Source organism: Saccoglossus kowalevskii, chromosome 7 (assembly GCF_978046115.1).
Source record: "Saccoglossus kowalevskii chromosome 7, keSacKowa6.1, whole genome shotgun sequence".
In the NCBI taxonomy this organism is placed as follows: domain Eukaryota; kingdom Metazoa; phylum Hemichordata; class Enteropneusta; family Harrimaniidae; genus Saccoglossus; species Saccoglossus kowalevskii.
The window spans coordinates 14,250,858-14,275,769 of record NC_140647.1 but is presented as its reverse complement, the minus strand read 5'-3'; the positions used below and the strand labels follow the sequence as shown (position 1 = coordinate 14,275,769).

General features: G+C 36.6%; 18 non-coding genes across 18 annotated transcripts; all 18 read right to left on the bottom strand.

Moving 5' to 3' along the window:
• Window positions 1–1,544: 1,544 nt before the first annotated feature.
• TRNAA-AGC (transfer RNA alanine (anticodon AGC)) lies at window positions 1,545–1,617 on the bottom strand. The gene has a single exon. It is a non-coding gene; the product is annotated as a tRNA-Ala (tRNA).
• Window positions 1,618–2,738: 1,121 nt separating this feature from the next.
• TRNAA-AGC (transfer RNA alanine (anticodon AGC)) lies at window positions 2,739–2,811 on the bottom strand. The gene has a single exon. It is a non-coding gene; the product is annotated as a tRNA-Ala (tRNA).
• Window positions 2,812–3,342: 531 nt separating this feature from the next.
• Window positions 3,343–3,415, bottom strand: TRNAA-AGC (transfer RNA alanine (anticodon AGC)). Its single transcript has one exon. It is a non-coding gene; the product is annotated as a tRNA-Ala (tRNA).
• A 516-nt stretch (window positions 3,416–3,931) lies between these two features.
• TRNAA-AGC (transfer RNA alanine (anticodon AGC)) lies at window positions 3,932–4,004 on the bottom strand. The gene has a single exon. It is a non-coding gene; the product is annotated as a tRNA-Ala (tRNA).
• A 229-nt stretch (window positions 4,005–4,233) lies between these two features.
• TRNAA-AGC (transfer RNA alanine (anticodon AGC)) lies at window positions 4,234–4,306 on the bottom strand. Its single transcript has one exon. It is a non-coding gene; the product is annotated as a tRNA-Ala (tRNA).
• Window positions 4,307–5,480: 1,174 nt separating this feature from the next.
• On the bottom strand, window positions 5,481–5,553 carry TRNAA-AGC (transfer RNA alanine (anticodon AGC)). Its single transcript has one exon. It is a non-coding gene; the product is annotated as a tRNA-Ala (tRNA).
• A 228-nt stretch (window positions 5,554–5,781) lies between these two features.
• On the bottom strand, window positions 5,782–5,854 carry TRNAA-AGC (transfer RNA alanine (anticodon AGC)). The gene has a single exon. It is a non-coding gene; the product is annotated as a tRNA-Ala (tRNA).
• A 282-nt stretch (window positions 5,855–6,136) lies between these two features.
• Window positions 6,137–6,209, bottom strand: TRNAA-AGC (transfer RNA alanine (anticodon AGC)). The gene has a single exon. It is a non-coding gene; the product is annotated as a tRNA-Ala (tRNA).
• Window positions 6,210–8,414: 2,205 nt separating this feature from the next.
• On the bottom strand, window positions 8,415–8,487 carry TRNAA-AGC (transfer RNA alanine (anticodon AGC)). Its single transcript has one exon. It is a non-coding gene; the product is annotated as a tRNA-Ala (tRNA).
• A 2,206-nt stretch (window positions 8,488–10,693) lies between these two features.
• Window positions 10,694–10,766, bottom strand: TRNAA-AGC (transfer RNA alanine (anticodon AGC)). Its single transcript has one exon. It is a non-coding gene; the product is annotated as a tRNA-Ala (tRNA).
• A 697-nt stretch (window positions 10,767–11,463) lies between these two features.
• Window positions 11,464–11,536, bottom strand: TRNAA-AGC (transfer RNA alanine (anticodon AGC)). Its single transcript has one exon. It is a non-coding gene; the product is annotated as a tRNA-Ala (tRNA).
• A 1,000-nt stretch (window positions 11,537–12,536) lies between these two features.
• On the bottom strand, window positions 12,537–12,609 carry TRNAA-AGC (transfer RNA alanine (anticodon AGC)). Its single transcript has one exon. It is a non-coding gene; the product is annotated as a tRNA-Ala (tRNA).
• Window positions 12,610–14,514: 1,905 nt separating this feature from the next.
• On the bottom strand, window positions 14,515–14,587 carry TRNAA-AGC (transfer RNA alanine (anticodon AGC)). The gene has a single exon. It is a non-coding gene; the product is annotated as a tRNA-Ala (tRNA).
• Window positions 14,588–15,955: 1,368 nt separating this feature from the next.
• On the bottom strand, window positions 15,956–16,028 carry TRNAA-AGC (transfer RNA alanine (anticodon AGC)). The gene has a single exon. It is a non-coding gene; the product is annotated as a tRNA-Ala (tRNA).
• Window positions 16,029–17,572: 1,544 nt separating this feature from the next.
• Window positions 17,573–17,645, bottom strand: TRNAA-AGC (transfer RNA alanine (anticodon AGC)). Its single transcript has one exon. It is a non-coding gene; the product is annotated as a tRNA-Ala (tRNA).
• A 1,301-nt stretch (window positions 17,646–18,946) lies between these two features.
• Window positions 18,947–19,019, bottom strand: TRNAA-AGC (transfer RNA alanine (anticodon AGC)). The gene has a single exon. It is a non-coding gene; the product is annotated as a tRNA-Ala (tRNA).
• A 1,975-nt stretch (window positions 19,020–20,994) lies between these two features.
• On the bottom strand, window positions 20,995–21,067 carry TRNAA-AGC (transfer RNA alanine (anticodon AGC)). The gene has a single exon. It is a non-coding gene; the product is annotated as a tRNA-Ala (tRNA).
• Window positions 21,068–23,510: 2,443 nt separating this feature from the next.
• TRNAA-AGC (transfer RNA alanine (anticodon AGC)) lies at window positions 23,511–23,583 on the bottom strand. Its single transcript has one exon. It is a non-coding gene; the product is annotated as a tRNA-Ala (tRNA).
• Window positions 23,584–24,912: the final 1,329 nt, after the last annotated feature.

Here is a 24,912-nt window from a genome sequence, read left to right as displayed (position 1 = left end):
ATTTTTTCTAAACAATGATTATCACAGTGACCGTAAATATACTGATATAATACTACTTGTAATTCGAAGGTTTGAGTCTCAAATACAACTAGTTATTGTACACAACTCAATGGAGAATCCGAGTATCGATCCCGGTATCTCTCACATGCTAAGCAAGCGCTCTACCACTTGAGCCTATTCCGCGATGATATTCACGTTCGAGCCTCCTTAAGTGAGCCTCGATGTAACGAATTTATAATCAGCAATATTCAGAATTTCAATCATATGCTCGTAAAGTCAAATTACTTAGAATTGAACAAATTATTTTTTCTAAACAATTATTATCACAGTGACCGTAAACATACTGATATAATACTCCTTGTAATTCGATGGTTTGAGTCTCAAAAACAAATAGCTGTTGCATTCGACTCACTGGAGAATCCAGGTATCAATCCCGGTACCTCTCACATGCTAAGCGAGCGCTCTACCACTTGAGCTAATTCCCCGACGATATTGCCGTTTGAGCCTCCTTAAGTGAGCCTCGATGTAACGAATTTATTTTTTCTAAACAATGATTATCACAGTGACCGTAAATATACTGATATAATACTACTTGTAATTCGAAGGTTTGAGTCTCAAATACAACTAGTTATTGTACACAACTCAATGGAGAATCCGAGTATCGATCCCGGTATCTCTCACATGCTAAGCGAGCGCTCTACCACTTGAGCCTATTCCGCGATGATATTCACGTTTGAGCCTCCTTAAGTGAGCCTCGATGTAACGAATTTATAATCAGCAATATTCAGAATTTCAATCATATGCTCGTAAAGTCAAATTACTTAGAATTGAACAAATTATTTTTTCTAAACAATTATTATCACAGTGACCGTAAACATACTGATATAATACTCCTTGTAATTCGAAGGTTTGAGTCTCAAAAACAAATAGTTGTTGCATTCGACTCACTGGAGAATCCAGGTATCGATCCCGGTACCTCTCACATGCTAAACGAGCGCTCTACCGCATGAGTTAATTCCCCGACAATATTGACGTTTGAGCCTCCTTAAGTGAGTCTCGATGTATCTAATTTATAATCAGAAATATTCAGAATTCAATCATATTGCTCGTAAAGTCAAATTACTTAGAATTGAACAAATCATTTTTTCTAAACAATTATTATCACAGTGACCGTAAACATACTGTCATAATATAGCTTGTAATTCGAGGGTTTGAGTCTCAAAAACAACTAGTTGTTGAATTTGACTCATTGGAGAATCCGAGTATCGATCCCGGTACCTCTCACATGCTAAGCGAGCGCTCTTCCACTTGAGCTAATTCCGCGACGATATTCATGTCCTTAAGTGAGTCTCGATGTAACTAATTTATAATCAGAAATAATCAGAATTTCAATAATATGCTCGTAAAGTAAAATTACTTAGAATTGAACAAATTATTTTTTCTAAACAATTATTATCACAGTGACCGTAAACATACTGTCATAATATAACTTGTAATTCGAGGGTTTGAGTCTCAAAAACAACTAGTTGTTGAATGCGACTCACTGGAGAATCCGGGTATCGATCCCGGTACCTCTCACATGCTAAGCGAGCGCTCTACCACTTGAGCTAATTCCCCGACGATATTCATGTTTGAGCCTCCTTAAGTGAGCCTCGATGTAACGAATTTATTTTTTCTAAATAATGATTATCACAGTGACCGTAAACATACTGATATAATACTACTTGTAATTCGAAGGTTTGAGTCTCAAAAACAACTAGTTATTGTACACAACTCAATGGAGAATCCGAGTATCGATCCCGGTACCTCTCACATGCTAAGCGAGGGCTCTACCACTTGAGCTAATTCCCCGACTCTAGTCACGTTTCAGCTTCCTTAAGTGAGCCTCGATGTAACGAATTTATTTTTTCTAAACAATGATTATCACAGTGACCGTAAACATACTTATACGAATTTATAATCAGAAATATTCAGAATTTCAATCATTTGCTCGTAAAGTCAAATTACTTAGAATTGAACAAATTATTTTTTCTAAACAATTATTATCACAGTGACCGTAAACATACTGATATAATACTCCTTGTAATTCGAAGGTTTGAGTCTCAAAAACAAATAGTTGTTGCATTCGACTCACTGGAGTATCCAGGTATCGATCCCGGTACCTCTCACATGCTAAACGAGCGCTCTACCGCATGAGTTAATTCCCCGACAATATTGACGTTTGAGCCTCCTTAAGTGAGTCTCGATGTATCTAATTTATAATCAGAAATATTCAGAATTCAATCATATTGCTCGTAAAGTCAAATTACTTAGAATTGAACAAATCATTTTTTCTAAACAATTATTATCACAGTGACCGTAAACATACTGTCATAATATAGCTTGTAATTCGAGGGTTTGAGTCTCAAAAACAACTAGTTGTTGAATTTGACTCATTGGAGAATCCGAGTATCGATCCCGGCACCTCTCACATGCTAAGCGAGCGCTCTTCCACTTGAGCTAATTCCCCGACGATATTCATGTTTGAGCCTCCTTAAGTGAGTCTCGATGTAACTAATTTATAATCAGAAATAATCAGAATTTCAATAATATGCTCGTAAAGTAAAATTACTTAGAATTGAACAAATTATTTTTTCTAAACAATTATTATCACAGTGACCGTAAACATACTGTCATAATATAACTTGTAATTCGAGGGTTTGAGTCTCAAAAACAACTAGTTGTTGAATGCGACTCACTGGAGAATCCGGGTATCGATCCCGGTACCTCTCACATGCTAAGCGAGCGCTCTACCACTTGAGCTAATTCCCCGACGATATTCATGTTTGAGCCTCCTTAAGTGAGTCTCGATGTAACTAATTTATAATCAGAAATAATCAGAATTTCAATAATATGCTCGTAAAGTAAAATTACTTAGAATTGAACAAATTATTTTTTCTAAACAATTATTATCACAGTGACCGTAAACATACTGTCATAATATAACTTGTAATTCGAGGGTTTGAGTCTCAAAAACAACTAGTTGTTGAATGCGACTCACTGGAGAATCCGGGTATCGATCCCGGTACCTCTCACATGCTAAGCGAGCGCTCTACCACTTCAGCTAATTCCCCGACGATATTCATGTTTGAGCCTCCTTAAGTGAGTCTCGATGTAACTAATTTATAATCAGAAATAATCAGAATTTCAATAATATGCTCGTAAAGTAAAATTACTTAGAATTGAACAAATTATTTTTTCTAAACAATTATTATCACAGTGACCGTAAACATACTGTCATAATATAACTTGTAATTCGAGGGTTTGAGTCTCAAAAACAACTAGTTGTTGAATGCGACTCACTGGAGAATCCGGGTATCGATCCCGGTACCTCTCACATGCTAAGCGAGCGCTCTACCACTTGAGCTAATTCCCCGACGATATTCACGTTTGAGCCTCCTTAAGTGAGCCTCGATGTAACGAATTTATTTTTTCTAAATAATGATTATCACAGTGACCGTAAACATACTGATATAATACTACTTGTAATTCGAAGGTTTGAGTCTCAAAAACAACTAGTTATTGTACACAACTCAATGGAGAATCCGAGTATCGATCCCGGTACCTCTCACATGCTAAGCGAGGGCTCTACCACTTGAGCTAATTCCCCGACTCTAGTCACGTTTCAGCTTCCTTAAGTGAGCCTCGATGAAACGAATTAATTTTTCTAAACAATGATTATCACAGTGACCGTAAACATACTTATACGAATTTATAATCAGAAATATTCAGAATTTCAATCATTTGCTCGTAAAGTAAAATTACTTAGAATTGAACAAATCATTTTTTCTAAACAATTATTATCACAGTGACCGTAAACATACTGTCATAATATAACTTGTAATTCGAGGGTTTGAGTCTCAAAAACAAATAGTTGTTGAAATGGACTCACTGGAGAATCCGGGTATCGATCCCGGTACCTCTCACATGCTAAGCGAGCGCTCTACCACTTGAGCTAATTCCCCGACGATATTGCCGTTTGAGCCTCCTTAAGTGAGTCTCGATGTATCTAATTTATAATCAGAAATAATCAGAATTTCAATAATATGCTCGTAAAGTAAAATTACTTAGAATTGAACAAATTATTTTTTCTAAACAATTATTATCACAGTGACCGTAAACATACTGTCATAATATAACTTGTAATTCGAGGGTTTGAGTCTCAAAAACAACTAGTTGTTGAATGCGACTCACTGGAGAATCCGGGTATCGATCCCGGTACCTCTCACATGCTAAGCGAGCGCTCTACCACTTGAGCTAATTCCCCGACGATATTCATGTTTGAGCCTCCTTAAGTGAGCCTCGATGTAACGAATTTATTTTTTCTAAATAATGATTATCACAGTGACCGTAAACATACTGATATAATACTACTTGTAATTCGAAGGTTTAAGTCTCAAAAACAACTAGTTATTGTACACAACTCAATGGAGAATCCGAGTATCGATCCCGGTACCTCTCACATGCTAAGCGAGGGCTCTACCACTTGAGCTAATTCCCCGACTCTAGTCACGTTTCAGCTTCCTTAAGTGAGCCTCTATGTAACGAATTTATTTTTTCTAAACAATGATTATCACAGTGACCGTAAACATACTTATACGAATTTATAATCAGAAATATTCAGAATTTCAATCATTTGCTCGTAAAGTAAAATTACTTAGAATTGAACAAATCATTTTTTCTAAACAATTATTATCACAGTGACCGTAAACATACTGTCATAATATAACTTGTAATTCGAGGGTTTGAGTCTCAAAAACAACTAGTTGTTGAATTTGACTCATTGGAGAATCCGAGTATCGATCCCGGTACCTTTCACATGCTAAGCGAGCGCTCTTCCACTTGAGCTAATTCCCCGACGATATTCATGTTTGAGCCTCCTTAAGTGAGTCTCGATGTAACTAATTTATAATCAGAAATAATCAGAATTTCAATGATATGCTCGTAAAGTAAAATTACTTAGAATTGAACAAATTATTTTTTCTAAACAATTATTATCACAGTGACCGTAAACATACTGTCATAATATAACTTGTAATTCGAGGGTTTGAGTCTCAAAAACAACTAGTTGTTGAATGCGACTCACTGGAGAATCCGGGTATCGATCCCGGTACCTCTCACATGCTAAGCGAGGGCTCTACCACTTGAGCTAATTCCCCGACTCTAGTCACGTTTCAGCTTCCTTAAGTGAGCCTCGATGAAACGAATTAATTTTTCTAAACAATGATTATCACAGTGACCGTAAACATACTTATACGAATTTATAATCAGAAATATTCAGAATTTCAATCATTTGCTCGTAAAGTAAAATTACTTAGAATTGAACAAATCATTTTTTCTAAACAATTATTATCACAGTGACCGTAAACATACTGTCATAATATAACTTGTAATTCGAGGGTTTGAGTCTCAAAAACAAATAGTTGTTGAAATGGACTCACTGGAGAATCCGGGTATCGATCCCGGTACCTCTCACATGCTAAGCGAGCGCTCTACCACTTGAGCTAATTCCCCGACGATATTGCCGTTTGAGCCTCCTTAAGTGAGTCTCGATGTATCTAATTTATAATCAGAAATATTCAGAATTCAATCATATGCTCGTCAAGTCAAATTACTTAGAATTGAACAAATCATTTTTTCTAAACAATTATTATCACAGTGACCGTAAACATACTGTCATAATATAATTTGTAAATCGAGGGTTTGAGTCTCAAAAACAACTAGTTGTTGAATTCGACTCACTGGAGAATCCGGGTATCGATCCCGGTACCTCTCACATGCTAAGCGAGCGCTCTACCACGTGAGCTAATTCCCCGACGATATTCACGTTTGAGCCTCCTTAAGTGAGCCTCGATGTAACGAATTTATTTTTTCTAAACAATGATTATCACAGTGACAGTAAACATACTTATACGAATTTATAATCAGAAATATTCAGAATTTCAATCATTTGCTCGTAAAGTAAAATTACTTAGAATTGAACAAATCATTTTTTCTAAACAATTATTATCACAGTGACTGTAAACATACTGTCATAATATAACTTGTAATTCGAGGGTTGAGTCTCAAAAACAAATAGTTGTTGAAATGGACTCACTGGAGAATCCGGGTATCGATCCCGGTACCTCTCACATGCTAAGCGAGCGCTCTACCACTTGAGCTAATTCCCCGACGATATTGCCGTTTGAGCCTCCTTAAGTGAGTCTCGATGTATCTAATTTATAATCAGAAATATTCAGAATTCAATCATATGCTCGTCAAGTCAAATTACTTAGAATTGAACAAATCATTTTTTCTAAACAATTATTATCACAGTGACCGTAAACATACTGTCATATTATAACTTGTAATTCGAGGGTTTGAGTCTCAAAAACAACTAGTTGTTGAATTCGAGTCACTCGAGAATCCGGGTATCGATCCCGGTACCTCTCACATGCTAAGCGAGCGATCTACCATTTGAGCTAACTCCCCGACGATATTCGCGTTTGAGCCTTCTTACGTGAGCCTCGATGTAACGAATTTACTTTTTCTAAACAATGATTATCACAGTGACCGTAAATATACTGATATAATACTACTTGTAATTCGAAGGTTTGAGTCTCAAATACAACTAGTTATTGTACACAACTCAATGGAGAATCCGAGTATCGATCCCGGTATCTATCACATGCTAAGCGAGCGCTCTACCACTTGAGCCTATTCCGCGATGACATTCACGTTTGAGCCTCCTTAAGTGAGCCTCGATGTAACGAATTTATAATCAGCAATATTCAGAATTTCAATCATATGCTCGTAAAGTCAAATTACTTAGAATTGAACAAATTATTTTTTCTAAACAATTATTATCACAGTGACCGTAAACATACTGATATAATACTCCTTGTAATTCGAAGGTTTGAGTCACAAAAACAAATAGTTGTTGCATTCGACTCACTGGAGAATCCAGGTATCGATCCCGGTACCTCTCACATGCTAAACGAGCGCTCAACCGCATGAGCTAATTCCCCGACAATATTGACGTTTGAGCCTCCTTAAGTGAGTCTCGATGTATCTAATTTATAATCAGAAATATTCAGAATTCAATCATATTGCTCGTAAAGTCAAATTACTTAGAATTGAACAAATCATTTTTTCTAAACAATTATTATCACAGTGACCGTAAACATACTGTCATAATATAACTTGTAATTCGAGGGTTTGAGTCTCAAAAACAAATAGTTGTTGAAATGGACTCACTGGAGAATCCGAGTATCGATTCCGGTATCTCTCACATGCTAAGCGAGCGCTCTACCACTTGAGCTAATTCCCCGACGACATTGCCGTTTGAGCCTCCTTAAGTGAGTCTCGATGTATCTAATTTATAATCAGAAATATTCAGAATTCAATCATATGCTCGTCAAGTCAAATTACTTAGAATTGAACAAATCATTTTTTCTAAACAATTATTATCACAGTGACCGTAAACATACTGTCATATTATAACTTGTAATTCGAGGGTTTGAGTCTCAAAAACAACTAGTTGTTGAATTCGAGTCACTCGAGAATCCGGGTATCGATCCCGGTACCTCTCACATGCTAAGCGAGCGATCTACCATTTGAGCTAACTCCCCGACGATATTCACGTTTGAGCCTCCTTAAGTGAGCCTCGATGTAACGAATTTATTTTTTCTAAACAATGATTATCACAGTGACCGTAAATATACTGATATAATACTACTTGTAATTCGAAGGTTTGAGTCTCAAATACAACTAGTTATTGTACACAACTCAATGGAGAATCCGAGTATCGATCCCGGTATCTCTCACATGCTAAGCGAGCGCTCTACCACTTGAGCCTATTCCGCGATGATATTCACGTTTGAGCCTCCTTAAGTGAGCCTCGATGTAACGAATTTATAATCAGCAATATTCAGAATTTCAATCATATGCTCGTAATGTCAAATTACTTAGAATTGAACAAATTATTTTTTCTAAACAATTATTATCACAGTGACCGTAAACATACTGATATAATACTCCTTGTAATTCGAAGGTTTGAGTCTCAAAAACAAATAGCTGTTGCATTTGACTCACTGGAGAATCCAGGTATCGATCCCGGTACCTCTCACATGCTAAACGAGCGCTCTACCGCATGAGCTAATTCCCCGACAATATTGACGTTTGAGCCTCCTTAAGTGAGTCTCCATGTATCTAATTTATAATCAGAAATATTCAGAATTCAATCATATTGCTCGTAAAGTCAAATTACTTAGAATTGAACAAATCATTTTTTCTAAACAATTATTATCACAGTGACCGTAAACATACTGTCATAATATAACTTGTAATTCGAGGGTTTGAGTCTCAAAAACAAATAGTTGTTGAAATGGACTCACTGGAGAATCCGGGTATCGATCCCGGTACCTCTCACATGCTAAGCGAGCGCTCTACCACTTGAGCTAATTCCCCGACGATATTGCCGTTTGAGCCTCCTTAAGTGAGTCTCGATGTATCTAATTTATAATCAGAAATATTCAGAATTCAATCATATGCTCGTCAAGTCAAATTACTTAGAATTGAACAAATCATTTTTTCTAAACAATTATTATCACAGTGACCGTAAACATACTGTCATATTATAACTTGTAATTCGAGGGTTTGAGTCTCAAAAACAACTAGTTGTTGAATTCGAGTCACTCGAGAATCCGGGTATCGATCCCGGTACCTCTCACATGCTAAGCGAGCGATCTACCATTTGAGCTAATTCCCCGACGATATTCACGTTTGAGCCTCCTTAAGTGAGCCTCGATGTAACGAATTTATTTTTTCTAAACAATGATTATCACAGTGACCGTAAATATACTGATATAATACTACTTGTAATTCGAAGGTTTGAGTCTCAAATACAACTAGTTATTGTACACAACTCAATGGAGAATCCGAGTATCGATCCCGATATCTCTCACATGCTAAGCGAGCGCTCTACCACTTGAGCCTATTCCGCGATGATATTCACGTTTGAGCCTCCTTAAGTGAGCCTCGATGTAACGAATTTATAATCAGCAATATTCAGAATTTCAATCATATGCTCGTAAAGTCAAATTACTTAGAATTGAACAAATTATTTTTTCTAAACAATTATTATCACAGTGACTGTAAACATACTGATATAATACTCCTTGTAATTCGAAGGTTTGAGTCTCAAAAACAAATAGTTGTTGCATTCGACTCACTGGAGAATCCAGGTATCGATCCCGGTACCTCTCACATGCTAAACGAGCGCTCTACCACATGAGCTAATTCCCCGACAATATTGACGTTTGAGCCTCCTTAAGTGAGTCTCGATGTATCTAATTTATAATCAGAAATATTCAGAATTCAATCATATTGCTCGTAAAGTCAAATTACTTAGAATTGAACAAATTATTTTTTCTAAACAATTATTATCACAGTGACCGTAAACATACTGATATAATACTCCTTGTAATTCGAAGGTTTGAGTCTCAAAAACAAATAGTTGTTGCATTCGACTCACTGGAGAATTCAGGTATCGATCCCGGTACCTATCACATGCTAAACGAGCGCTCTACCGCATGAGCTAATTCCCCGACAACATTGACGTTTGAGCCTCCTTAAGTGAGTCTCGATGTATCTAATTTATAATCAGAAATATTCAGAATTCAATCATATTGCTCGTAAAGTCAAATTACTTAGAATTGAACAAATCATTTTTTCTAAACAATTATTATCACAGTGACCGTAAACATACTGTCATAATATAACTTGTAATTCGAGGGTTTGAGTCTCAAAAACAACTAGTTGTTGAATTCGACTCACTGGAGAATCCGGGTATCGATCCCGGTACCTCTCACATGCTAAGCGAGCGCTCTACCACTTGAGCCTATTCCGCGATGATATTCACGTTTGAGCCTCCTTAAGTGAGCCTCGATGTAACGAATTTATTTTTTCTAAACAATGATTATCACAGTGACCGTAAATATACTGATATAATACTACTTGTAATTCGAAGGTTTGAGTCTCAAATACAACTAGTTATTGTACACAACTCAATGGAGAATCCGAGTATCGATCCCGGTATCTCTCACATGCTAAGCGAGCGCTCTACCACTTGAGCCTATTCCGCGATGATATTCACGTTTGAGCCTCCTTAAGTGAGCCTCGATGTAACGAATTTATAATCAGCAATATTCAGAATTTCAATCATATGCTCGTAAAGTCAAATTACTTAGAATTGAACAAATTATTTTTTCTAAACAATTATTATCACAGTGACCGTAAACATACTGATATAATACTCCTTGTAATTCGAAGGTTTGAGTCTCAAAAACAAATAGTTGTTGCATTCGACTCACTGGAGAATCCAGGTATCGATCCCGGTACCTCTCACATGCTAAACGAGCGCTCTACCGCATGAGCTAATTCCCCGACAATATTGACGTTTGAGCCTCCTTAAGTGAGTCTCGATGTATCTAATTTATAATCAGAAATATTCAGAATTCAATCATATTGCTCGTAAAGTCAAATTACTTAGAATTGAACAAATCATTTTTTCTAAACAATTATTATCACAGTGACCGTAAACATACTGTCATAATATAACTTGTAATTCGAGGGTTTGAGTCTCAAAAACAACTAGTTGTTGAATTCGACTCACTGGAGAATCCGGGAATCGATCCCGGTACCTCTCACATGCTAAGCGAGCGCTCTACCACTTGAGCTAATTCCCTGACGATATTCACGTTTGAGCCTCCTTAAGTGAGCCTCGATGTAACGAATTTATTTTTTCTAAACAATGATTATCACAGTGACCGTAAACATACTGATATAATACTACTTGTAATTCGAAGGTTTGAGTCTCAAAAACAACTATTTATTGTACACAACTCAATGGAGCATCCGAGTATCGATCCCAGTACCTCTCACATGCTAAGCGTGTGCTCTACCACATGAGCTAATTCCCCGACGATATACATGTTTGAGCCTTCTTAAGTGAGCCTCGATGTAACGAATTTATTTTTTCTAAACAATGATTATCACAGTGACCGTAAATATACTGATATAATACTCCTTGTAATTCGAAGGTTTGAGTCTCAAAAACAAATAGTTGTTGCATTCGACTCACTGGAGAATCCAGGTATCGATCCCGGTACCTCTCACATGCTAAACGAGCGCTCTACCACATGAGCTAATTCCCCGACAATATTGACGTTTGAGCCTCCTTAAGTGAGTCTCGATGTATCTAATTTATAATCAGAAATATTCAGAATTCAATCATATTGCTCGTAAAGTCAAATTACTTAGAATTGAACAAATCATTTTTTCTAAACAATTATTATCACAGTGACCGTAAACATACTGTCATAATATAACTTGTAATTCGAGGGTTTGAGTCTCAAAAACAACTAGTTGTTGAATTCGACTCACTGGAGAATCCGGGAATCGATCCCGGTACCTCTCACATGCTAAGCGAGCGCTCTACCACTTGAGCTAATTCCCTGACGATATTCACGTTTGAGCCTCCTTAAGTGAGCCTCGATGTAACGAATTTATTTTTTCTAAACAATGATTATCACAGTGACCGTAAACATACTGATATAATACTACTTGTAATTCGAAGGTTTGAGTCTCAAAAACAACTATTTATTGTACACAACTCAATGGTGAATCCGAGTATCGATCCCAGTACCTCTCACATGCTAAGCGTGCGCTCTACCACATGAGCTAATTCCCCGACGATATTCATGTTTGAGCCTCCTTAAGTGAGCCTCGATGTAACGAATTTATTTTTTCTAAACAATTATTATCACAGTGACCGTAAACATATTGTCATAATATAACTTGTAATTCGAGGGTTTGAGTCTCAAAAACAAATAGTTGTTGCATTCGACCCACTGGAGAATCCGGGTATCGATCCCGGTACCTCTCACATGCTAAGCGAACGCTCTACCACATGAGCTAATTCCCGGACGATATTCATGTTTGAGCCTCCTTAAGTGAGTCTCGATGTAACTAATTTACAATCAGAAATATTCAGAATTTCAATCATATGCTCGTAAAGTCAAATTACTTAGAATTGAACAAATTATTTTTTCTAAACAATTATTATCACAGTGACCGTAAACATACTGATATAATACTCCTTGTAATTCGAAGGTTTGAGTCTCAAAAACAAATAGATGTAGCATTCGACCCACTGGAGAATACGGGTATCGATCCCGGTACTTCTCACATGCTAAGCGAGCGCTCTACCACATAAGCTAATTCCCCGACAAGATTCATGTTTGAGCCTCCTTAAGTGAGTCTCGATGTAACTAATTTATAATCAGAAATATTCAGAATTTCAATCATATGCTCGTAAAGTGAAATTACTTAGAATTGAACAAATTATTTTTTTCTAAACAATTATTATCACAGTGACCGTAAACATACTGTCATAATATAACTTGTAATTCAAGGGTTTGAGTCACAAAAACAACTAGTTGTTGAATGCGACTCACTGGAGAATCCGGGTATCGATCCCGGTACCTCTCACATGCTAAGCGAGCGCTCTACCACTTGAGCTAATTCCCCGACAATATTGACGTTTGAGCCTCCTTAAGTGAGTTTCGACGTATCTAATTTATAATCAGAAATATTCAGAATTCAATCATATTGATCGTAAAGTCAAATTACTTAGAATTGAACAAATCATTTTTTCTAAACAATTATTATCACAGTGACCGTAAACATACTGTCATAATATAACTTGTAATTCGAGGGTTTGAGTCTCAAAAACAACTAGTTGTTGAATTCGACTCACTGGAGAATCCGGGTATCGATCTCGGTACCTCTCACATGCTAAGCGAGCGCTCTACCACTTGAGCTAATTCCCCGACGATATTGATTTTTGAGCCTCCTTAAGTGAGTCTCGATGTATCTAATTTATAATCAGAAATATTCAGAATTCAATCATATGCTAGTAAAGTCAAATTACTTAGAATTGAACAAATCATTTTTTCTAAACAATTATTATCACAGTGACCGTAACTATACTGTCATAACATAACTTGTAATTCGAGGGCTTGAGTGTCAAAAACAACTAGTTGTTTAATTCGACTCACTGGAGAATCCGGGTATCGATCCCGGTACCTTTCACATGCTAAGCGAGCGCTCTACCACATGAGCTAATTCCCTGACGATATTCACGTTTGAGCCTCCATAAGTGAGCCTCGATGTAACGAATTTATTTTTTCTCAACAATGATTATCACAGTGACCGTAAACATACTGATATAATACTACTTGTAATTCGAAAGTTTGAGTCTCAAAAACAAATAGTTATTGCACACAACTCAATGGAGAATCCGGGTATCGATCCCGGTACCTCTCACATGCTAAGCGAGCGCTCTACCACTAGAGCCTATTCCCCAATGATATTCACGTTTCAGCCTCCTTAAGTGAGCCTCGATGTAAAGAATTTATAATCAGAAATATTCAGAAATTCAATCATATGCTCGTAAAGTCAAATTACTTAGAATTGAACAAATCATTTTTTCTAAACAATTATTATCACAGTGACCGTAAACATACTGTCATAATATAACTTGTAATTCGAGGGTTTGAGTCTCAAAAACAACTAGTTGTTGAATTCGACTCACTGGAGAATCCGGGTATCGATCCCGGTACCTCTCACAGGCTAAGCGAGCACTCTGCCACTTGAGCTAATTCCCTGACGATATTCATGTTTGAGCCTCCTTAAGTGAGCCTCGATGTAACGAATTTATTTTTTCTAAACAATGATTATCACAGTGACCGTAAACATACTGATATAATACTACTTGTAATTCGAAGGTTTGAGTCTCAAAAAAAACTATTTATTGAACACAACTCAATGGAGAATCCGAGTATCGTTCCCGTTACCTCTCACATGCTAAGCGAGCGCTCTACCACATGAGCTAATTCCCCGACGATATTCATGTTTGAGCCTCCTTAAGTGAGCCTCGATGTAACGAATTTATAATCAGAAATATTCAGAATTTCAATCATATGCTCGTAAAGTCAAATTACTTAGAATTGAACAAATTATTTTTTCTAAACAATTATTATCACAGTGACGGTAAACATACTGATATAATACTCCTTGTAATTCGAAGGTTTGAGTCTCAAAAACAAATAGTTGTAGCATTCGACCCACTGGAGAATCCGGGTATCGATCCCGATACCTCTCACATGCTAAGCGAGCGCTCTACCACATGAGCTAATTCCCCGAAAATATTCATGTTTGAGCCTCCTTAAGTGAGTCTCGATGTAACTAATTTATAATCAGAAATATTCAGAATTTCAATCATATGCTCGTAAAGTGAAATTACTTAGAATTGAACAAATCATTTTTTTCTAAACAATTATTATCACAGTGACCGTAAACATACTGTCATAATATAACTTGTAATTCAAGGGTTTGAGTCACAAAAACAACAAGTTGTTGTATTCGAATCACTGGAGAATCCGGGTATCGATCCCGGTACCTCTCACATGCTAAGCGAGCGCTCTACCACTTGAGCTAATTCCCCGACAATATTGACGTTTGAGCCTCCTTAAATGAGTCTTGATGTATCTAATTTATAATCAGAAATATTCAGAATTCAATCATATTGATTGTAAAGTCAAATTACTTAGAATTGAACAAATCATTTTTTCTAAACAATTATTATCACAGTGACCGTAAACATACTGTCATAATATAACTTGTAATTCGAGGGTTTGAGTCTCAAAAACAACTAGTTGTTGAATTCGACTCACTGGAGAATCCGGGTATCGATCTCGGTACCTCTCACATGCTAAGCGAGCGCTCTACCACTTTAGCTAATTCCCCAACGATATTCACGTTTGAGCCTCCTTAAGTGAGTCTCGATGTAACTAATTTATAATCAGAAATATTCAGAATTTCAATCATTTGCTCGTAAAGTAAAATTACTTAGAATTGAACAAATCATTTTTTCTAAACAATTTTTATCACAGTGACTGTAAACATACTGTCATAATATAACTTGTAATTCGAGGGTTTGAGTCTCAAAAACAAATAGTTGATGAAATGGACTCACTGGAGAATCCGGGTATCGATCCCGGTACCTCTCACATGCTAAGCGACCGCTCTACCACTTGAGCTAATTCCCCGACGATATTGCCGTTTGAGCCTCCTTAAGTGAGTCTCGATGTATCTAATTTATAATCAGAAATATTCAGAATTCAATCATATGCTCGTCAAGTCAAATTACTTAGAATTGAACAAATCATTTTTTCTAAACAATTATTATCACAGTGACCGTAAACATACTGTCATATTATAACTTGTAATTCGAGGGTTTGAGTCTCAAAAACAACTAGTTATTGTACACAACTCAATGGAGAATCCGAGTATCGATCCCGGTATCTCTCACATGCTAAGCGAGCGCTCTACCATTTGAGCTAATTCCCCGACGATATTCACGTTTGAGCCTCCTTAAGTGAGCCTCGATGTAACGAATTTATTTTTTCTAAACAATGATTATCACAGTGACCGTAAACATACTGATTTAATACTACTTGTAATTCGAAGGTTTGAGTCTCAAATACAACTAGTTATTGTACACAACTCAATGGAGAATCCGAGTATCGATCCCAGTACCTCTCACATGCTAAGCGAGCGCTCTACCACATGAGCTAATTCCCCGACGATATTCATGTTTGAGCCTCCTTAAGTGAGCCTCGATGTAACGAATTTATAATCAGAAATATTCAGAATTTCAATCATATGCTCGTAAAGTCAAATTACTTAGAATTGAACAAATTATTTTTTCTAAACAATTATTATCACAGTGACCGTAAACATACTGATATAATACTCCTTGTAATTCGAAGGTTTGAGTCTCAAAAACAAATAGTTGTAGCATTCGACTCACTGGAGAATCCGGGTATCGATCCCGGTACCTCTCACATGCTAAGCGAGCGCTCTACCACATGAGCTAATTCCCCGACAATATTCATGTTTGAGCCTCTTTAAGTGAGCCTCGATGTAACGAATTTATAATCAGAAATATTCAGAATTTCAATCATTTGCTCGTAAAGTAAAATTACTTAGAATTGAACAAATCATTTTTTTCTAAACAATTATTATCACAGTGACCGTAAACATACTGTCATAATATAACTTGTAATTCGAGGGTTTGAGTCTCAAAAACAACTAGTTGTTGAATTCGACTCACTATAGAATCCGGGTATCGATCCCGGTACCTTTCACATGCTAAGCGAGCGCTCAACCACATGAGCTAATTCCCTGACGATATTCACGTTTGAGCCTCCTTAAGTGAGTTTCGATGTATCTAATTTATAATCAGAAATATTCAGAATTTCAATCATATGCTCGTAAAGTGAAATTACTTAGAATTGAACAAATTATTTTTTTCTAAACAATTATTATCACAGTGACCGTAAACATACTGTCATAATATAACTTGTAATTCAAGGGTTAAGTCACAAAAACAACAAGTTGTTGCATTCGACTCACTGGAGAATCCGGGTATCGATCCCGGTACCTCTCACATGCTAAGCGAGCGCTCTACCACATGAGCTAATTCGCCGACAATATTCATGTTTGAGCCTCCTGAAGTGAGTCTCGATGTAACTAATTTATAATCAAAAATATTCAGAATTCAATCATATGCTAGTAAAGTCAAATTACTGTCATAACATAACTTGTAATTCGAGGGCTTGAGTCTCAAAAACAACTAGTTGTTGAATTCGACTCACTGGAGAATCCGGGTATGGATACCGGTACCTTTCACATGCTAAGCGAGCGCTCTACCACATGAGCTAATTCCCTGACGATATTCACGTTTGAGCCTCCTTAAGTGAGCCTCGATGTAACGAATTTATTTTTTCTAAACAATGATTATCACAGTGACCGTAAACATACTGATATAATACTACTTGTAATTCGAAGGTTTGAGTCTCAAAAACAACTATTTATTGTACACAACTCAATGGAGAATCCGAGTATCGATCCCAGTACCTCTCACATGCTAAGCGTGCGCTTTACCACATGAGCTAATTCCCCGACGATATTCATGTTTGAGCCTTCTTAAGTGAGCCTCGATGTAACGAATTTATTTTTTCTAAACAATTATTATCACAGTGACCGTAAACATATTGTCATAATATAACTTGTAATTCGAGGGTTTGAGTCTCAAAAACAAATAGTTGTTGCATTCGACCCACTGGAGAATCCGGGTATCGATCCCAGTACCTCTCACATGCTAAGCGAGCGCTCTACCACTAGAGCCTATTCCCCAATGATATTCACGTTTCAGCCTCCTTAAGTGAGCCTCGATGTAACGAATTTATAATCAGAAATATTCAGAACTTCAATCATATGCTCGTAAAGTCAAATTACTTAGAATTGAACAAATTATTTTTTCTAAACAATTATTATCACAGTGACCATAAACACACTGTCATAATATAACTTGTAATTCGAGGGTTTGAGTCTCAAAAACAACTAGTTGTTGAATTCGACTCACTGGAGAATCCGGGTATCGATCCCGGTACCTCTCACATGCTAAGCGAGCGCTCTACCACTTGAGCTAATTCCCCGACGATATTGGCGTTTGAGCCTCCTTAAGTGAGTCTCGATGTATCTAATTTATAATCAGAAATATTCAGAAATTCAATCATATGCTCGTAAAGTCAAATTACTTAGAATTGAACAAATTATTTTTTCTAAACAATTATTATCACAGTGACCGTAAACATACTGATATAATACTCCTTGTAATTCGAAGGTTTGAGTCTCAAAAACAACGAGTTGTTGCATTCGACTCACTGGAGAATCTGGGTATCGATCACGGTACCTCTCACATGCTAAGCGAGCGCTTTACCACTTGAGCTAATTCCCCGACGATATTCATGTTTGAGCCTCCTTAAGTGAGTCTCGATGTAACGAATTTATAATCAGAAATATTCAGAATTTCAATCATTTGCTCGTAAAGTAAAATTACTTAGAATTGAACAAATCATTTTTTCTAAACAATTATTATCACAGTGACCGTAAACATACTGTCATAATATAACTTGTAATTCGAGGGTTTGAGTCTCAAAAACAACTAGTTGTTGAATTCGACTCACTGGAGAATCCGGGTATCGATCCCCGTACCTTTCACATGCTAAGCGAGCGCTCTACCACATGAGCTAATTCCCTGACGATATTCATGTTTGAGCCTCCTTAAGTGAGCCTCGATGTAACGAATTTATTTTTTCTCAACAATGATTATCACAGTGACCGTAAACATACTGATATAATACTACTTGTAATTCGAAGGTTTGAGTCTCAAAAACAACTAGTTATTGTACACAACTCAATGGAGAATCCGAGTATCGATCCCGGTACCTCTCACATGCTAACCGAGCGCTCTACCACTAGAGCCTATTCCCCAATGATATTCACGTTTCAGCCTCCTTAAGTGAGCCTCGATGTAACGAATTTATTTTTTCTAAACAATGATTATCACAGTGACCGTAAACATACTGATATAATACTACTTGTAATTCGAAGGTTTGAGTCTCAAAAACAACTAGTTATTGTACACAACTCAATGGAGAATCCGAGTATCGATACCGGTACCTCTCACATGCTAAGCGAGCGCTCTACCACATGAGCTAATTCCCCGACGATATTCATGTTTGAGCCTCCTTAAGTGAGCCTCGATGTAACGAATTTACAATCAGAAATATTCAGAATTTCAATCATATGCTCGTAAAGTCAAATTACTTAGAATTGAACAAATTATTTTTTCTAAACAATTATTATCATAGTGACCATAAAAATACTATCATAATATAACTTGTAATTCAAGGGTTTGAGTCACAAAAACAACAAGTTGTTACATTCGACTCACTGGAGAATCCGGGTATCGATCCCGGTACCTCTCACATGCTAAGCGAGCGCTCTACCACATGAGCTAATTCCCCGACGATATTCATGTTTGAGCCTCCTTAAGTGAGTCTCGATGTAACTAATTTATAATCAGAAATATTCAGAATTTCAATCATATGCTCGTAAAGTGAAATTACTTAGAATTGAACAAATTATTTTTTTCTAAACAATTATTATCACAGTGACCGTAAACATACTGTCATAATTTAATTTGTAATTCAAGGGTTTGAGTCACAAAACAACAAGTTGTTGCATTCGACTCACTGGAGAATCCGGGTATCGATACCGGTACCTCTCACATGCTAAGCGAGCGCTCTTCCACTTGAGCTAATTCCCCGACAATATTGACGTTTGAGCCTCCTTAAGTGAGTCTCGATGTATCTAATTTATAATCAGAAATATTCAGAATTCAATCATTTTGCTCGTAAAGTCAAATTACTTAGAATTGAACAAATCATTTTTTCTAAACAATGATTATCACAGTGATCGTAAACATACTGTCATAATATAACTTGTAATTCGAGGGTTTGAGTCTCAAAAACAAGTAGTTATTGTACACAACTCAATGGAGAATCCGAGTATCGATCCCGGTACCTCTCACATGCTAAGCGAGCGCTCTACCACTTGAGCCTATTCCCTGATGATATTCACGTTTCAGCCTCCTTAAGTGAGCCTCGATGTAACGAATTTATAATCAGAAATATTCAGAATTTCAATCATTTGCTCGTAAAGTAAAATTTCTTAGAATTGAACAAATCATTTTTTTCTAAACAATTATTATCACAGTGACCGTAAACATACTGTCATAATATAACTTGTAATTCGAGGGTTTGAGTCTCAAAAACAACTAGTTGTTGAATTCGACTCACTGGAGAATCCGGGTATCGATCCCGGTACTTTTCACATGCTAAGCGAGCGCTCTACCACATGAGCTAATTCCCCGACGATATTCATGTTTGAGCCTCCTTAAGTGAGCCTCGATGTAACGAATTTATAATCAGAAATATTCAGAATTTCAATCATATGCTCGTAAAGTCAAATTACTTAGAATTGAACAAATTATTTTTTCTAAACAATTATTATCATAGTGACCATAAAAAATACTATCATAATATAACTTGTAATTCAAGGGTTTGAGTCACAAAAACAACAAGTTGTTGCATTCGACTCACTGGAGAATCCGGGTATCGATACCGGTACCTCTCACATGCTAAGCGAGCGCTCTACCACTTGAGCTAATTCCCCAACAATATTGACGTTTGAGCCTCCTTAAGTGAGTCTCGATGTAACGAATTTATAATCAGAAATATTCAGAATTTCAATCATTTGCTCGTAAAGTAAAATTACTTAGAATTGAACAAATCATTTTTTCTAAACAATTATTATCACAGTGACCGTAAACATACTGTCATAATATAACTTGTAATTCGAGGGTTTGAGTCTCAAAAACAACTAGTTGTTGAATTCGACTCACTGGAGAATCCGGGTATCGATCCCGGTACCTTTCACATGCTAAGCGAGCGCTCTACCACATGAGCTAATTCCCTGACGATATTCACGTTTGAGCCTCCTTAAGTGAGCCTCGATGTAACGAATTTATTTTTTCTAAACAATGATTATCACAGTGACCGTAAACATACTGATATAATACTACTTGTAATTCGAAGGTTTGAGTCTCAAATACAACTAGTTATTGTACACAACTCAATGGAGAATCCGAGTATCGATCCCGGTACCTCTCACATGCTAAGCGAGCGCTCTACCACATGAGCTAATTCCCCGACAATATTCATGTTTGAGCCTCCTTAAGTGAGCCTCGATGTAACGAATTTATAATCAGAAATATTCAGAATTTCAATCATATGCTCGTAAAGTCAAATTACTTAGCATTGAACAAATTATTTTTTCTAAACAATTATTATCATAGTGACCATAAAAATACTATCATAATATAACTTGTAATTCAAGGGTTTGAGTCACAAAAACAACAAGTTGTTGCATTCGACTCACTGGAGAATCCGGGTATCGATCCCGGTACCTCTCACATGCTAAGCGAGCGCTCTACCACATGAGCTAATTCCCCGACGATATTCATGTTTGAGCCTCCTTAAGTGAGTCTCGATGTAACTAATTTATAATCAGAAATATTCAGAATTTCAATCATATGCTCGTAAAGTGAAATTACTTAGAATTGAACAAATTATTTTTTTCTAAACAATTATTATCACAGTGACCGTAAACATACTGTCATAATATAATTTGTAATTCAAGGGTTTGAGTCACAAAAACAACAAGTTGTTGCATTCGACTCACTGGAGAATCCGGGTATCGATACCGGCACCTCTCACATGCTAAGCGAGCGCTCTACCACTTGAGCTAATTCCTTGACAATATTGACGTTTGAGCCTCCTTAAGTGAGTCTCGATGTATCTAATTTATAATCAGAAATATTCAGAATTCAATCATTTTGCTCGTAAAGTCAAATTACTTAGAATTGAACAAATCATTTTTTCTAAACAATGATTATCACAGTGACCGTAAACATACTGTCATAATATAACATGTAATTCGAGGGTTTGAGTCTCAAAAACAAGTAGTTATTGTACACAACTCAATGGAGAATCCGAGTATCGGTCCCGGTACCTCTCACATGCTAAGCGAGCGCTCTATCACTTGAGCCTATTCCCTGATGATATTCACGTTTCAGCCTCCTTAAGTGAGCCTCGATGTAACGAATTTATAATCAGAAATATTCAGAATTTCAATCATTTGCTCGTAAAGTAAAATTTCTTAGAATTGAACAAATCATTTTTTTCTAAACAATTATTATCACAGTGACCGTAAACATACTGTCATAATATAACTTGTAATTCAAGGGTTTGAGTCACAAAAACAACAAGTTGTTGCATTCGACTCACTGGAGAATCCGGGTATCGATCCCGGTACTTTTCACATGCTAAGCGAGCGCTCTACCACATGAGCTAATTCCCCGACGATATTCATGTTTGAGCCTCCTTAAGTGAGCCTCGATGTAACGAATTTATTTTTTCTAAACAATGATTATCACAGTGACCGTAAACATACTGATATAATACTCCTTGTAATTCGAAGGTTTGAGTCTCAAAAACAACTAGTTATTGTACACAACTCAATGGAGAATCCGAGTATCGATCCCGGTACCTCTCACATGCTAAGCGAGCGCTCTACCACTTGAGCTAATTCCCCGACGATATTGGCGTTTGAGCCTCCTTAAGTGAGTCTCGATGTATCTAATTTATAATCAGAAATATTCAGAAATTCAATCATATGCTCGTAAAGTCAAATTACTTAGAATTGAACAAATTATTTTTTCTAAACAATTATTATCACAGTGACCGTAAACATACTGATATAATACTCCTTGTAATTCGAAGGTTTGAGTCTCAAAAACAACGAGTTGTTGCATTCGACTCACTGGAGAATCTGGGTATCGATCACGGTACCTCTCACATGCTAAGCGAGCGCTTTACCACTTGAGCTAATTCCCCGACGATATTCATGTTTGAGCCTCCTTAAGTGAGTCTCGATGTAACGAATTTATAATCAGAAATATTCAGAATTTCAATCATTTGCTCGTAAAGTAAAATTACTTAGAATTGAACAAATCATTTTTTCTAAACAATTATTATCACAGTGACCGTAAACATACTGTCATAATATAACTTGTAATTCGAGGGTTTGAGTCTCAAAAACAACTAGTTGTTGAATTCGACTCACTGGAGAATCCGGGTATCGATCCCCGTACCTTTCACATGCTAAGCGAGCGCTCTACCACATGAGCTAATTCCCTGACGATATTCATGTTTGAGCCTCCTTAAGTGAGCCTCGATGTAACGAATTTATTTTTTCTCAACAATGATTATCACAGTGACCGTAAACATACTGATATAATACTACTTGTAATTCGAAGGTTTGAGTCTCAAAAACAACTAGTTATTGTACACAACTCAATGGAGAATCCGAGTATCGATCCCGGTACCTCTCACATGCTAACCGAGCGCTCTACCACTAGAGCCTATTCCCCAATGATATTCACGTTTCAGCCTCCTTAAGTGAGCCTCGATGTAACGAATTTATTTTTTCTAAACAATGATTATCACAGTGACCGTAAACATACTGATATAATACTACTTGTAATTCGAAGGTTTGAGTCTCAAAAACAACTAGTTATTGTACACAACTCAATGGAGAATCCGAGTATCGATACCGGTACCTCTCACATGCTAAGCGAGCGCTCTACCACATGAGCTAATTCCCCGACGATATTCATGTTTGAGCCTCCTTAAGTGAGCCTCGATGTAACGAATTTACAATCAGAAATATTCAGAATTTCAATCATATGCTCGTAAAGTCAAATTACTTAGAATTGAACAAATTATTTTTTCTAAACAATTATTATCATAGTGACCATAAAAATACTATCATAATATAACTTGTAATTCAAGGGTTTGAGTCACAAAAACAACAAGTTGTTACATTCGACTCACTGGAGAATCCGGGTATCGATCCCGGTACCTCTCACATGCTAAGCGAGCGCTCTACCACATGAGCTAATTCCCCGACGATATTCATGTTTGAGCCTCCTTAAGTGAGTCTCGATGTAACTAATTTATAATCAGAAATATTCAGAATTTCAATCATATGCTCGTAAAGTGAAATTACTTAGAATTGAACAAATTATTTTTTTCTAAACAATTATTATCACAGTGACCGTAAACATACTGTCATAATTTAATTTGTAATTCAAGGGTTTGAGTCACAAAACAACAAGTTGTTGCATTCGACTCACTGGAGAATCCGGGTATCGATACCGGTACCTCTCACATGCTAAGCGAGCGCTCTACCACTTGAGCTAATTCCCCGACAATATTGACGTTTGAGCCTCCTTAAGTGAGTCTCGATGTATCTAATTTATAATCAGAAATATTCAGAATTCAATCATTTTGCTCGTAAAGTCAAATTACTTAGAATTGAACAAATCATTTTTTCTAAACAATGATTATCACAGTGATCGTAAACATACTGTCATAATATAACTTGTAATTCGAGGGTTTGAGTCTCAAAAACAAGTAGTTATTGTACACAACTCAATGGAGAATCGGAGTATCGATCCCGGTACCTCTCACATGCTAAGCGAGCGCTCTACCACTTGAGCCTATTCCCTGATGATATTCACGTTTCAGCCTCCTTAAGTGAGCCTCGATGTAACGAATTTATAATCAGAAATATTCAGAATTTCAATCATTTGCTCGTAAAGTAAAATTTCTTAGAATTGAACAATTCATTTTTTTCTAAACAATTATTATCACAGTGACCGTAAACATACTGTCATAATATAACTTGTAATTCGAGGGTTTGAGTCTCAAAAACAACTAGTTGTTGAATTCGACTCACTGGAGAATCCGGGTATCGATCCCGGTACTTTTCACATGCTAAGCGAGCGCTCTACCACATGAGCTAATTCCCCGACGATATTCATGTTTGAGCCTCCTTAAGTGAGCCTCGATGTAACGAATTTATAATCAGAAATATTCAGAATTTCAATCATATGCTCGTAAAGTCAAATTACTTAGAATTGAACAAATTATTTTTTCTAAACAATTATTATCATAGTGACCATAAAAAATACTATCATAATATAACTTGTAATTCAAGGGTTTGAGTCACAAAAACAACAAGTTGTTGCATTCGACTCACTGGAGAATCCGGGTATCGATACCGGTACCTCTCACATGCTAAGCGAGCGCTCTACCACTTGAGCTAATTCCCCAACAATATTGACGTTTGAGCCTCCTTAAGTGAGTCTCGATGTAACGAATTTATAATCAGAAATATTCAGAATTTCAATCATTTGCTCGTAAAGTAAAATTACTTAGAATTGAACAAATC